This window comes from Pleurodeles waltl, chromosome 3_1 (assembly GCF_031143425.1).
Source record: "Pleurodeles waltl isolate 20211129_DDA chromosome 3_1, aPleWal1.hap1.20221129, whole genome shotgun sequence".
Lineage (NCBI taxonomy): Eukaryota > Metazoa > Chordata > Amphibia > Caudata > Salamandridae > Pleurodeles > Pleurodeles waltl.
In genome coordinates, this window is record NC_090440.1 from 207,293,418 (window position 1) to 207,308,509 (window position 15,092).

Consider the following 15,092-nt stretch of genomic DNA (forward strand, 5'->3'; position numbering starts at 1 on the left):
CACGAGAAGAAGGGTCATGGACAATATCTTCAAACAAATAATTACTTTCTGCAGCTCGTAGTTGATAGTGGCCATCTTTGAAATGGGAGACATCCACATTTATTGTGGAAAAACAAAGATATCTAGACGTTTATTGTGACAGAGAAGTCTCAGGAGTTTATTGTGATCTCTGTGGAAGCCAGTGGCTCTTTTATCAGAACCAAAAACAAGTTTGGCAGGTTTGCAAGGGGAACGTGGGTCTGCAACACAGAGAAATGGTGGGTGGGAAGAGAGTCTAAAAACAACAACACAGAGAAGGGAAGAGCATGTGATGTAACAGCCATACCTACCGGCTTAGCTTATGAGGAACAGGGTTGGAGTCTCTGTGGCAACTCAACATCCGATTCTGGGTGACTCGCTTGATTTTCCAGTGCCTAATATAGACAAATATTTTAACTGGTGTGCGCACTATAAGCAACTACAAAAAAATAAAAAGTGTTGGTGGAAGTGGAAAGCAGCAATAAAGTGAAAGAACATGTGCACTGTTGCAGGCTGGACAGAACTGTCATGATATGAAAGTTGTAAAACACACAGAATCTTGTAAGAATGCTTAGTGCTGGTAAACAGGAGATGAAAGTTGTAAAACACCTGCATTCTCAACTGGAGCAGGAAACAAAGTAAAAATAAAGTCCACAAAGTATAAAGATACCGTACTTGGTCCCTGCTCCATGGAAGCAAAGGGAGGGACAAAGAGGAAGGACTGACCACTAGCAAGCAAGGATTTTTAAAGTACAAGGAAACAAAGAAATGAAAAGCAGTTCCGCCCACAATGAAGAATATAAGTGCATACTAAAGTATATACAAGGGGTCTCGAAAGCTCGAACTAAAAATGTGCAGGTTTGCTAGGTTTCCCTAGCTGCTGGCTGAGCTAGAGCCAATAATCCACAGCTAGGCACAAAAAAGCGTCAGTTGTTAGTGGAAAAATGTGCTGTGTCCACGTTACTTTTTGGGTTGCTTCCAGTCGCCGGCACCAGGCCTACCCACACAAGTGAGGTACCATTTTAATCGAGACTCAGGGGAACATTGAATAGCAAAAAAGTGTTATTATTGTAGGAGGCTGGCCCAGTGTGTGGTGGACACCTATGGTGTTACATCTTATACTGGGTACTGGCAAACCTTGTTAGATAGTGTTACAGTGTCCAGATAGCCAGGGCTCTCTAGTGGTAGCTGTGGGGAGCAGCCAAGAATTCTCTAGGAGGAGTGTGAAGCACTTGCAATACCACAGTAGTCACACAGCAAGTAATCACACATGAAAGGAAGCACAAAGTGTTGCAAAAATAAATGTACTTATTACATATAATAGCAAGTAGCAAGGGCCCTATGGTGGGGGGGGGGGGGGGGGGGACTGTATACTAAAAAAGTGGAATGCAAGAATGGGTCACCCACCAGAGGATATGGAGTGGTTAGCTGATGGTTGGGAGGGAGTGGAACCCCAAAAGGTAAGTATCTAGAAGACCCCAAGTGACCAGGAAAGGAGAGGTAAGTTACCTGATCGTCCCGTAGGCTAACATAGAGGGAATAGTGCAAAAGCAGGACAAGACCGGTGGAACCCAACGGTGCATTCTGGATGAACATGACCTGCAAAAGAAGGGGACAGAGTCCAGTCCACACAGGAGCGTCCAGGTAGGGTAGAAGGCATTGCCCACCCTTCTGTGGGTGAAGATCTGAGTCGATGGTGATGGATGAAGTCAAGCTGCAGAGCCCAGGAGCTGCAGAGGAGTCCCTGAAGTTACCTAAGAGCTGTCCCTCGCCGGTCACCAGATTGCAGACGGGTCAGTGGTCAGGAGGACCACCAACAAGCACATGCAAATTCAAATGGAGCTGTTGGAGATTTGCAGAGCTGAAGAGGACCAGCAAGTTCTGGGGGACTCGACCCTTGAAAGGGAGTCCGGGCTGACCCTCAGAATACAAGAGAGCCAGAAGAAGCATTTGAGCCCCTATGAGCAATCCACTGGCAGGGACAGTAAGTTGCAGTGAGGCCCAGACAGCACACCTCAAGATTAATCCCACATCGCTGGAGCAGCAGAAAGGAGACTGTCCTTACTGAGGTAGAGTGCTGGGGGCCGGGGCTACTTGGAGGCTAAAGACCCCTCGGATCAGAAGTCAACAAGCCTTGGCTGCTGCAACAGTCACTGTGCACAGGGGTTCTGTCTTGGAGGCAGAGGCAAGGGCTCACCGTCTCCCAAGTTGGACAGAAGGCAGAGAGGACTCAGAGGACCTCTCAGAACCACCACCTTTGTTTGGGAATATTCACAAGTTCGGAGGACAGAAGATCCTAGCAGCCGGACATCGTTGCCTTAGGTGCCTGCGGATGCATGGGAGTGACTCCTTCACTCCAAGGGAGAGTCCATCTTGCTTCTTTGATGCAGCTAAAGTCTTGTCGACCCCAGAGGATGCACAGAGGTGGGAATGTTGCAAGTTGCTCACAGAAGCAGCAGAAACAATGTTGCAAGGAGAAGTTGTCTTGGTGTGGAAGTCTTGTTCGTTTCCTGAGTACAGCAGCGGTTCTGGTAGCCAGGAGTAGAAGAGAACTTTGCAGAGCAGTCCTGGTGGAATCCACCCACCTGAAAGGGAGTCTCTAAAGAGCCCAAAAAGGGGCTTGATCACCTTCTGAGGTGACCACCTATCAGAGGGGGGCAGTGACATCAGCTATCTACCCTGACCAGTCAGATGCTTCCAGGGGCCTCTGCACATCTCGTTTTCAAGATGGCAGAACCAAGAGGCCACTTGGAGGAGCTCTGGGCACCACCCCTGGGTTGGTGGTGGAAAGGAGAGTGGTCACTCCCCTTTCCTTTGTGCAGTTTTGCACGAGAGTAGAGACAGGTACAACCGGATTATGCAAGGGTGGCACCAAATGTGCCCTTCAAAGAAAACCAGTGGCGTAAACAGGCTACCCCTCCCCAGCCCCGTAACATTTATTTCCAAAGGAAAGGAAGTTGCACCCCTCTCCCACAGGAAACCCTTTGTTCTGCCTTCCTCTGCCTGAGTTGGCAAGGAGTAGAAGGAAATAATCCTGTCTAAAGGGCTGCAGCAGCATGGACTGTTTGCAGACCCTGAAAGACTGGTAGGAGCAGTACTCAGGGGGCCTGTAAGGGGCCCCTAGAGTGCATGGAATCATGCCACCAATACCGGCATCAGTATTGGGGTATGATTTTGACATGTTTGATACCAAACATGCTTACATTCGGAGTTACCATTATGTCGCTGGACCACAGGTAGTGAGTGACCAGTGGCCACTACATAGCTAAAATGGCTTCCCTGCACTTACGAAGACTAGGGAATTGGAACTGGAGTTCGCAGGGGCAGGGACTTGTACCCTGCCCTTTGGAATGGAAGGGCCTACCTTATGGGTGACTTCAAATGACATGGTGTAGTTACCAGCAGTGAAAGGGTGCATGCATCTTTTCACGCAGGCTGCAAATGGCAGGTCTGCAGACACAGTTTGCATGGGCTCCCATGGGTAGCATAATACACGCTGCAACCCTTTGGGGACACCCTGGTATACCAATGCCCTGAGTACCTAGGTACCATATGCTAGAGACTTACAGGGGTACACACTGCATGCCAATTGTGGGGTGTAAGAAGTACCAACACAACTAAATTTTGAGGAGAGAACACAATCACTGGGGTCTTGGTTAGCAGGATCCCAGTGAAAACAGTCTAAGCACACTGACATCAGGCAAAATGTGGGGGTAATGATGCCAGAAAGAGGGGGACTTTCCTAGAATTACCAATTGTCTTTCTTTGCATTTGAGCCTTCCAAATGCAAGACAGTGCATAAGAAAGAAGTCATTTTGAGAAATACCCTCTAATTCACATGATCGCCTGGGTATCTCCAAATTCAGAAATGTGCAAATAGCCACTGCTTCTAAACTACGTATTTAGTGCCCATTTTGGAAACACATACCTTTCCCAGATACCTATTTTTCACTCTTTATATTTTACCAGATTAATTACTGTATACCAGGTACACAATATAAAATCATTGCAGGGTGCAACTCAGTTATTGGCTCTGGGTACGTAGGGTTCTTGGTGAACCTTCAAGCCCTATATATTCCTGAAACCAGAAGGGTCCAGCAGACGTAACGGTATACTGCTACCAAAAATCTGCCATAGTTAGAAGTTACAGATGAAAATGTACATACAAAAGCTTTTTTGTTTTCAACTCAATTTCAATGTGTTTTTTTTAATTTCAACTGTTATGTACAGCTTTCCGGGATCCACCAATGGTTTCAGACCTATTTCTACCACTAACTGGAAGGAGGTTGAAAGGACAAAAATAGGAAAAATGCGCTATGTCCCAGAAATGGGGAATCCAAAAACACTGGGTGGCTTTACAATCCCCAGGATTTTGGAAAAAAGGAAGCAAATTTGGCCAGGATACCTTCTGTGGACAAAAAGTTATGGGGGCTTATGAGTGAACTACCCCAAACAGCCAAAAAATAATAATTTGTGGCTGACCCTGTCCCACCTGAGGCAAACATAGCATGCTTTTGTTTCCTTTTTCTTAACTGCAGTGCAGGGAGCCTACTCCTGAACAGCAAGTTTTGCAGCCTCATGGAGAATTATTATTTATTTTTGTTGTTGTTCGGGAACGCCAGCCCCCTGGGCCACCAACAGCTCTCTTTTTTAATGATAGTGGCAGCACAGTGAGCCCACTGCCACACAGCTGAGCAAGGTCAGTGCTGAGGCAGGAGCTGGCACCTTCCTGCTTGATGGGGGCACAGTGCTGCAGGTACTGAAATGTGCATCCTGCTCCCGTAGAGACAGGGAGTGGGAGGGCACACCACACGCACCAACCCCGAAAAAAAAAAAAACATCTTCTGATTCCCCCGAGCCCTGGCCCACCCCGGGTGATAACAATTTAAAAGAACAGCCTGTCCTTTCTGATATTGGTTCCACTGGGACTTCTGATCCCACTGCAAAGCCCACAAATGCAACCTGGTCCCCCCCACAAGCAGGTTGCAAGAGGCCGCTGGTCACATTAGCCTTAGCACGGACCTCACTGAAATCTAGGACTGAGACTAAAAAATCGGATTCATAACCTGAATGTCCTTGACTCTCTTTCCTGGAAGAAAGACACAAAACTGAATAGTGTCCAGAATTGCTCAGATGAAATGTTGCATCCGAGAAGGAGTCAAGTGTGACTTCAGTATGTTAATGAACCCCAAAGATGCCAGGTGGTTAGCCGTACTGTGGTGAAGGCTGACTACTACCTGGGGCATGCTGGATTTGAACAGGTAGGGGAAGACTGGCACCCCATCTTCTGAAGGTGAGCTACCAACAACACAATTGCTTTTGTGAACTCCCAAAGAGTGCCGGTGGGACCAAGGGGCAGCACAGAAAACTGAAAATGTTCCTCTTCCACCATGAGCCACAGGTAGCACCAATGGGCCTTGCAGGATGGGTAAATGGAAAACAGGTGTCCTGCAGGTCCACCACCACCACCATCCAGTCTCCAAGGTCGAGGGCAGACAAAACCTGGACTAAAGTGAACATTTTGAATTTCTCCACCCAGAGGAAGTGGTTGAGAAGACGCAGGTCTAGAATTGTCCGAAGACCTCTGTCCTTAAGCACCAGAATGTAGCTCGAATAAAAACCACACCTATTTCTGGCAGTGGACCCCTCTAGACAGCCCCTTTTGACAAAGGGGCCTTAACTTCCTTACAGAAAATAGAGAGATGGTCCTTGCTTGCGAGTCTGGTAAGAATCGGTTGATTCTGCCTACTACTGGGTGGCTGTGTCCCTGCAAGGGCACACTAAAGAGGTTTGGCAGCTGGCAGCATGGTAGGGGGCTGTCTGGGCAACGCGCTGATCTTGGCAGCATGGGCGGTGGGCACTACGGCCCCATTGCTGAACTGCGGGGTTGTCTGTGGGGGCTGGATAGGCAGTAAGGGGCACCTCAGCCATTGCTGTGAAAGGAACAATGGAACTGGTGGGCTGGTGAGGCAAGTGGGAAAGGCGCAGAAAGCGAGCATTAGCTCAGCTCTCCGTAAAGCACTTGAGAGTGGAATTAGCTTTCCTCCCGAATGGGCAAGTCCCATCAAAGAGTTTGTCCATCAGGAGGACGGGAAGTCGCCCAATAACCCAGTCAATCACAGCCAAGCATGGTGCTCAATGGCACCGCTGATGTTGATGACCTGTCCAATGGAATGGGTTGTGTCCAAGCCACAATGAATTGTGAACTTGGTAGCATGTACAACAATCTTGGATCGCATGAAAAAGGACAGGGTGAAGATAGATCTTCAGGCAGACCAGGGGGGTCTTGCACAACTGAGTCCCAACATGTTTGTGAGTACTGTCTCAACACACAGCTGGTAGAAGAAAAAAGAAGACATTTGCAGAATATTTCCACTCACTGAGAATTCCTGTTAAGGGAGTGGTAGGAAATGTGTTGGGATTAGAATGGCTGATGGAAGCCTGCACCATTAGGCTGTCTGGCCTGGAGGGCTGCCTAAGAAAAGCAGGTTTGCCTACAGCAGGGCAATGGTGTCTGGCAATTTATCTACTGCCAGGGGTGCCAGAGCAAGGTTTGGCCCAAATCCCCAATAAGGCATCCGTCAGTGTCTTATTGAAGGGAAGAAATGGGCTCGGAAGACATTTGCGCCGGTTGCAGAAGTTCCATCAAAACATTCGTTTTCACCTCCGAAGTGGGAGCTAGACATCAAGTACTTCTGCAATCATATGCCATACCATGCATTGAAGGTGGATTCTTCTGTGGCTGGACCAGGGGGAGAAAACACACCTATTTCCAGAGAGGTATTGAGGCCACTGGCCTCCTGTAAGTCCTCGTGCCAATTGTCATTTTGGTAGGACTGAGGGAGCTCATCACATGGATCATACTCATTTTCAGAGTCAGTCCTAAAGAGGAAATAAAAAGAATGGTTGTCTAGATTGAACGCTTGGTGGGGAAAGTGATGCCTTGGGCAGATTAGGGAGAGACGCCAACCCAAGTCGGACCAGAGCCAGGAAGGACAATCAGGCCACATCTTTGGGTGGCGAAGTCGGCATTGGCTCGACGTGCCTGTGGCCAGCGTAGGATGTGGCACTGGCAGCGGAGTCAAAATAAGATCAAAAGGCAAAGTAAGGCTGGAGGGCCCAGGTGGCGCCAAGGCTGAAGCTGCCAGTGGTACCCCAGGTAGAAGGCCTCTCTGCTCCTTGGGACCTCAAGGTGCATAAGAGGAAGTCATCACAGATCCAAAAGGCCGGAGCATTGCAGCGAGGAACTCTTCCATCTGACACGACACAGCTGAAGGCCACAGGACATGCTGCAGAATCAGCTCTGAAGTTGGCCAACTTCGGGAGTGAGATTGAGAAGGGTGAAGGTCTCCGCACCTGTTCAGGAGGATGTGAGTAAGGTAGCAGATTCCTGCTTCAACTTCTTGTGTTTCTTACGCTTTCCTAAGGACTTGGAACATGACAAAGACCAACCACTGGAGCAGTCCAAGAGCACTGGGAACTTGACCAAGTGCAAAGTTTGAATGCGGATCAGGACTTGGAATGGTCTTGACGTGGAGTCTTCTTATGCAATGCAGAGTTTTGCCTCAAGTTCTTTGGTTGCTTTGGGCTCATCAAAGCGCAGTCTCCGCAGACCTTGGAATTGTGGTTCAACCTCAGGCACCCAGGCATACCCGATGGGGTTCTGCTGCAGACATTTGTCTACAGTCCCTTTAGGCCTTAAAACAAGTCGTTTTAGGGGCTGACACCCCTTGCACACTGAAGAATTTTGGGAAACATCAAGATGAGTGTCTAAGAGATGAGAGGGAGCTCCGGGTCTGCATCTGGAGGCACAGAAGATAAGGAACTAAAGTCAGCATGTAGGATTGGCGCCTATATAGGCCTGCGTGTTATTTCCAGAGTGGAATGCAACGTACCACCTTCTGGCTTGCAGAGCTATTGATCCAGTATGACCTAGAGAAGATTTTGAAAGGTGAGGAAATTGTGGCTAGATGTCTCTATCAGAAAACTGAGATTTCCACCAAAGTTAGTGGCCAGGTAGTGCATTCTTGGCAGCTGGAAAACAGGTCAGTCATTATTGCCATTGAAAAGAAGAATGACAGTATTCGGACATTCTACAAGGTAAAGCTAAAGACATTACCAGCATTTTATGAGTAACGCTACAATGTACATACACAAGACAAATCTAATATTGTACCATTTTAGACAATATTCTACAATCTGCCACCTTTAAAAGCTCCAATATCGGAAAAAGAAGCTATCACTTCTATCATTTCCACAATAGAAGGTAAAGCTCAAGGAGTGATGGCTTAATCAATGTATTTTACAAAAAAAAAGAAAAAAAAAAAAAACAGGATGCATGCTGGTGCCCCCTCTTTATTCACTTCACTACCCCAGCTATGGTCCCTGGAATGAGTATGATAGCCTACATTTAATGGTACCAGAGAAGGGGAAGGACCACCTAGACCTGGCAAGCTATGACCAATATCCTTTCTAAATCCAGAGGGCAAACACTCTTTGCTGTAAGCCTGATTCATGTACTTCAGTGCCAGAAGGGCCAGGGGGCACACAGTATCTTTGTGCTGTACCTTTTCCAGGCACAGCATTCTACATCGACCTGATGTAGGCCAAGAGTGAGCTAAGCAGAGAGCGGAAGAACTTTAAAAAGCAGAGTGAACTTATAGGCCACAATCCAGGCACCACAGCATGAAACAGTTTCTGAAGTGCCTGTCTGAATTTCATAGTCTTAACCAGAACGTCTTACCTATTGCTTTTAGATACTATGTCAGAACATGGATCAAAGAGGCTTGTACCAGCCGAAGTTAGAGAGAGAAGTAGAAAGTAAGGAGAGCACCTACTTCTTGTGCTTGGCGCTCAGCTCTGATGCTCCAAGGATCTATACATTTAAAGTGAAAGCGCTTGTTCTGTTGCCGATAGCAGGCGGAAGCCATTCTAGACAGCCTGTTCTGTCTGCGCCATACCTGCTGGTTGTTCCGCAGTGGTGACTCCAAAGCCTGGACCATGGGGATAGAGCTGCATTTCAGAGGCGGAAGAGGTTGCGGGCCGTGCAGAAAAAAAGAAAGAAGCGCAACCTCCTGAAGTGGCTGCCATGCTGTGAGATGAAGCACAGCAGCTGTGAAGCAGGCATTGCGCTGAAGCTGCAAGCTAAAGCGTGGTGGCGCTGCACAGGGTATAAAAAACAAAACACAAGCGCTAATGCTAAGTGCTCACAGTGGCCGTAAGATAAACAAGGAGGTAACATTTTTAAAAAGCAGTTATCTTAGCGCGTTTTGTTCCAAAAGCCAAACGGGGCAAAAGAAAAAAGTAGTGTGCCCAAAAGAACATAAATGGACAAAACAGAGTTTATCTAATATGGCCAATCTCCATGGGAGGGAACAAAACAACAAAAGGAGGGACAAATAAGACCAACTGGCCACACAAAAGCAAACATTTTGGAAAGGCACAGAAACTGACCAATAAAAATCCACGTAGGTGCTCAAACCCCACACAAAGAAGAAACTGCATGTCTCCAAGAGACAGCGCATGGGCTGCATAGCGGAGGCCTAAAAAATAAGTATTTCATTTTTAACTCAACAAATTCAAAGGAATAATGTAATTCACAAGCAGTGACACAATCCCCTTGAGGTCAGGACTCTAGCATTTGTTATGCAAAATCCCAGTCCCACCCTAGTGTGGTTGGGGTTATTCTCGATTCACTGGTGGCCACATCCACCAAATGCTCTCTAGTCAAACCAACTCATTAGCTCCCCTTTGACTCTTTAGGAATTAATCAAAAGTGTCCATGGTGCTGAAGCACTGACAGCAGTGAGACCCCTGGGGTCCCACAGGCCCAATTCAAGTCTTACCCCCTCCTGCAGTATGAAAGTATTCAGAGGTGCAGTGACTGCCCTCTCCGTGGGATACTGTTTGGAGAAGTCAGGCTTCTCGCAGTACACGCAGAAGCACCCAGAAGAAGCAGGTTCTCTCCATCGATCAATTCACCTAGCAGGTGCAAGTTCTCTCCTAGCAATCAGGAGATGATTTCATTCTGTAAAGATGATGTAAGTCACTGTTCCCCACTACGGGGAGGGAGAGCTGGAGGGAATTTCATTCTCCAGCTCCTGACCGAAGGCCAGAAAGGGTGCAACATCTCCTGTGATGTCCTTCACGGGGGCATCAGTCCAGGGAAGGTCTCGGTGTGCAGACTTGAGCCGCTGGTCACAGACGCAATCTGCATCCTGAGCAAAAACCTAAACTTCTGGAATTCTTGGTACCTGCAGCCCCTTCTGGCATACTCGTTGTCGCAGTACTTTCCGACCTAGGCGCTGGCTCCTCCAGTGCAATCCCCACACCACGGCGACACCCTCCTGACATACGAGGTCACTTCATAAAAAGGCACGTCTTGACATACTAACAGCAATCAATTTAACAGAGGCTCCCACTGGCATAGGGGGTCACCGCAAGAAGGCGGTGCGAGTCTGGTGGTTCCCACATGGAACTCACTATACAGCTCAGGTCACGGTGGCCCTCTCATGGCATTTGGGGGTAATCAGATCACTCCTGCACAAGGGCAATGACCTGATTGGTGAATAGCGGTTTCGTCACACTTTGCTCAGGGAGTCCTCTCGGTAGGGCCTCAAACTGGACCTTGTCCCCTCCAACGCTCTCCTCTCCCTCACAGAGCACACTGGTCTTGGCAAGCAGGCAGGTGCTCCAGGCTCTAGGTCAAATGACCTTGGGTTTCCTGGGTGATGTTCCCTTATCCAGCAGGGAGACTAGCAGGTCTCAGCCCCCAGTCATGATCACAAGCATAAGTCTTGCAGAGTTTTACCTTCTCCCACAGCCCGTCTGGCTGCTTAGCAGATGACAAAGTTTGGGGTCTCAACCTTCCCTTCTTATAGTCCATCTCCAGACTCCAGAAAATGTCTTTTGAAGTGTACAGTTTTATTTCCCTTCTTCCCTCTTGAAAGGCTGTCTGTCACAGCTAGAAAGACTGCTGAGCTGATTGTCCCACAACACAGGCCATGGGAGAGACTAGAATTCACACCTGAATGTCAGCCATAGTGCTATGTGCATCAGAAGGTTCATCCTGGACTCCCAACGCCACTCATTATGATTCCTTTATCAGCCCTATCTCCTTACTGAGATGTGTGTCCAGGTCCTTCCCTTGTGATCGATCACTGAATTAAACAGCAACCTGTTTAAGTGTAAAGGGAGTAAGGGGTCTCTTTCTCCCTTCCTCCAGTGGGTCCCCCTCCCAGCTCACAGGAATGCAGCAATACACAAATCTGTCTGGGGGAATTCCTGTACCCCTCATCACTTCAACAGGCTTAGGCTTCCCAAAATGGAACCCAGGTTTCTCAATGTAATGTATCACTGCAACACACTTGCACTCAGTGTACTTTCACAGCAAGCATACTCTCCAGTACTGTTATCTTCATGCACTGTGCCACAACAGAAACACATACAATCAGCATACACATTCAATCTGTGCACACTGTTCAGTACTGCAGCTTCCCTGTATAGTACCATGGAGTGCTATTTGCAGACACACGCACTGCCAGCACACAGACACTCTCCATGTGCACCTTGCACAACACTTCACCCTTCCTGTATTGTACCTCTCACAAGCACACATATACCCAGCACATGCCTTTATTGCATATGCACTACACATCACTACATCTCCCATGTAATGTATTCCTTGCAGGAATTCATACACTCAGTACATGCACTAACCATCTATGTACTACACAGTACTGCCCTACCTTTTGTACTGTAACCTTCCAAAGCACTCAAACATTCAGCGCAAAGTTATTACTCCTGCACTGCACAGCACTCTACATCAGATGTAGGCCAAGGGTGAGCTAAGCATACAGCAGCAGTACTTTAAAAAGGCCAGCGATCCTGTAGGCCTCACTCCAGTGACAAAGGATAACAAGCATTTGCAATGCAACGGGTCTCGCGTTTGCTCATGTTAGAGCTGATAGCGTTGTAAACTCCTAACCCGACTTTTCACCTATCGGCAAAAGTGCATTTATGTACGTAACCCGAAAAAGTGCAATTAACTGTGTAAAGCGCTTGACTTCTGCCAAGTGAAATTGCGCTAGGAAAATAGAGAAAAAGTAGTCCACCAGCCGGACAGAAAACAGCGAGCCTCGCATGTTTTCTGTACTTGGTCGATGCGCTCGAGGAGCGCTAGCCACTGGAAAAGGCATGACATATGCATGCCTTCGACTAATGAAAGCAAGCAGATTTTAATAGGCAAGCCCACGAACCAATGAAAAACACTGACGTGACGTCGACAGGGCTTCAAGCCCTTTTCTAATACCTAAAGCGTCTTGCTGCGATATGCATGCGCGAGCGCATGCAACGCAGGCTCGACCCTAAAAAGGACCTGTTCACTCTTACTCATCACTACACCACCACCATGCTCGTGCTGCTTTACTCTTGGTGAAAGAGGTATCTTTCCACCAATATGAGGGCACTGCTTTGGGTGCCCCTCCCGATCCAACAACACAGCAATCCATGAAAAAGGCCTATGTCATGGTGCACATACATGATCCGTGTTTGCAGTAGGGATCCAGACAACAGTACAGTTGGGCACCAGGGCAGGGCTGCATGTCTCTTACCATGCAGATAACTTTTCTGTCCCAACATTCCGCCATCGACATAGTCAGTAAAAACTAGTTTCATGAGAAGCCGATTGTCAAATGGCAAAACCAGACTTATCATGCATGTCAAACTAGGCTGGTTGCTCTGAAAATTCATCCATCGCCATATTGGTTAGCCTTTGATACGATATTACAGGCCTTTTTAGGGCCACTCTATTAAGAGCAGATTTGGGAAATTGGTTTATCAGGGATGTTACTGCACTTTATCACAAGCCCAAAGCAAACATCAAAGCACACTGGTTGACTTTTGAATGTTTCATACAAAAACAGAGCTCCAGACAGTGTTTCCCTTTATCCACACATTAGAGGTGATGTCCTCATAAGGGCCCTACAAGATGAGAGGGGCTTTATGTCTAGAATAATGGGTTTTCCGGCCTACAAGTTAGCTGCATGTGCAGACAAAGTAATGTTTTTCAAACCTGACATAATCCTCTGTGCCCACAATATTAGACATTATTCGATAGTGTTTCTATATGATCACAGTACTCCCTTAAAACAATCCAAAACGTAAATTATACCACTGATATAGATAGTATGAATGCTCTGGAATGGATACAAGGTTAAAATGGCAAAAGGGTTCAATTAAATAATTTGATCAATACTTTTCCAATGACGTAGAGTATACCATCACTATCAATAATGAATTCACAATTAAGAATATCACAGACATAAGTGAGTTTTACTTTCAAAATGCCTAACTTGGCGGGGAAGAGCAGAAAAATTAAGATGACTCGTACTACAATTATAAATTATACATTGCCAATGTTACTGCAGAGACTCCATTCAAACTTCAAGTCCATAATTTAACCAGTTTACTCAATAATTGTTATTGGTCCAGCTAAAACCATGTATCTCACCTTGGAAACTGAGGTCAACCAACAAGAATTTGTGGAGGAAAATGGGCTAATACGTTGGTTACCAAAATCCTTTATATTAACTAAAGAAATGACCTACGTGATCTTGTCTATTTTGTAAATCAATAAAGATGATGCAATGAAATGATGAAAGTAGAGTGTGAGGTTTATCACAGGGTATAGATTCAGGTGTACTGTACTTTAAATGCAATAGAATCTGAGTGGGAAGGGCACTGTTTTGTATGCATTACACAATGCATCCGGTGTGAGAATAAAAATAAAATCAAGCAACAAGGACAATTCATAAACTCACAGTAGTCCCCTGAAGGTCGCTGGGAGCTTACAACAACTTGCTCACCTCACTACTAAAAATGTCCAGAGGCAGCTGAGTAGAATAAGGAATTAACCATCCCTTAAAAGCCATTAAGGACTACTTGGCAGCCACTTCAAAGGAGCCTCCTACTGTACTTGAGACGCATACCGCTTCAAGTATTCAGACCGTAAGTGAGTGACCCAAGAGGTGGCAGAATGGCTGATACGCTTTTGGGGTGTGCCTCTGAGCAGGAGCTATTCTTTGATCTTTTGACCTCGAATATGGAGGGGATATTACAGTAGCATTTATTCCTCACAACTGCTATTGTGAGGTCTGACCACTCTTTCAATCCGTACTACACACAACCCTCTGCTATGGATAACACTCCTTTGGGACCATTCCCTCTTAGTGTTTTAAGGACACTCTTGTCTTCTACGGAGGTATGAGGTGCTCCACAATACCGACTTAGCCATGGCGAAAGATAGAGTTGAGAGGGATCAAACTATCAAAACCTTCTTCAACACTCCTCCTCTCAGAGAGCCACAATAGATCCTCTGGAGATGCATAGGGCACTACTGCTGATGCCCAGTGAGGGTGCACAGTTGCAGGTTCTGGCGTTACTAAGGATTTTCTACTTGCAGCCTTCCAGGACCTTCTATAACAGACATGCATAGGAACCTCCAAGAAGTGCTAATGGATGTAACTAGTCTGGACTGTCTCATCGAGGAAGTGGAAAAGGGCATCCATGAGTAACTAGATGACCGCAAACACCTTTCGCAAAGGAACAGCAGACCATTCTGCAGGAGAAATGCAAAGATCTTTAGAAAGAGTCTTGTTGAAATAATATTCAAACTAGGGGGCTTCTGTTTGAAGTTGCAGCTTCAGATCTTCCCAAATATGTACAGGAGCTCTTTGAAGCAATCTTGGAAGACCCAGATTGCCCATGCATTAAACTGGATAGGACCCACAGAGTTAATCAAAAGGTGCCCTCACTGATGTGGCTTTGAAGTCTACAGAAGCTATTATGACCCATGCAAAGGAAAGCCGACAGATTTCTTTCAACTGAATCGTCCTCCAACTGTGTCATTATCTCTCCCACATATCTCTAATTAAATGCTGTTCCTTCAAGCCAATCATTGACTCCTTAAGGTCGCAAGAGATCAAGTACCAATTATTTTTTAAGTGGGAGGGACGACCATGACCATTCACCTCTTTAGAGGAAGCCCGCAAACTGCTAGATATTCTCACAATAGA

The 15,092-nt window shown here is 46.8% G+C and overlaps 1 protein-coding gene across 3 annotated transcripts in view; it reads right to left on the reverse strand.

Moving 5' to 3' along the window:
• Positions 1-15,092, reverse strand: part of HMG20A (high mobility group 20A) — a 216,973-nt gene that overhangs the window by 171,694 nt on the left and 30,187 nt on the right. The window contains exon 3 of one of the 3 annotated variants that reach the window (XM_069222200.1): positions 330-413. The exons of the other annotated variants lie outside the window; for them this stretch is intronic. The gene's annotated coding sequence lies outside the window, so the exon portion shown is untranslated. The remainder of the gene's footprint in view (positions 1-329; positions 414-15,092) is intronic. 3 annotated transcript variants of the gene reach the window in all.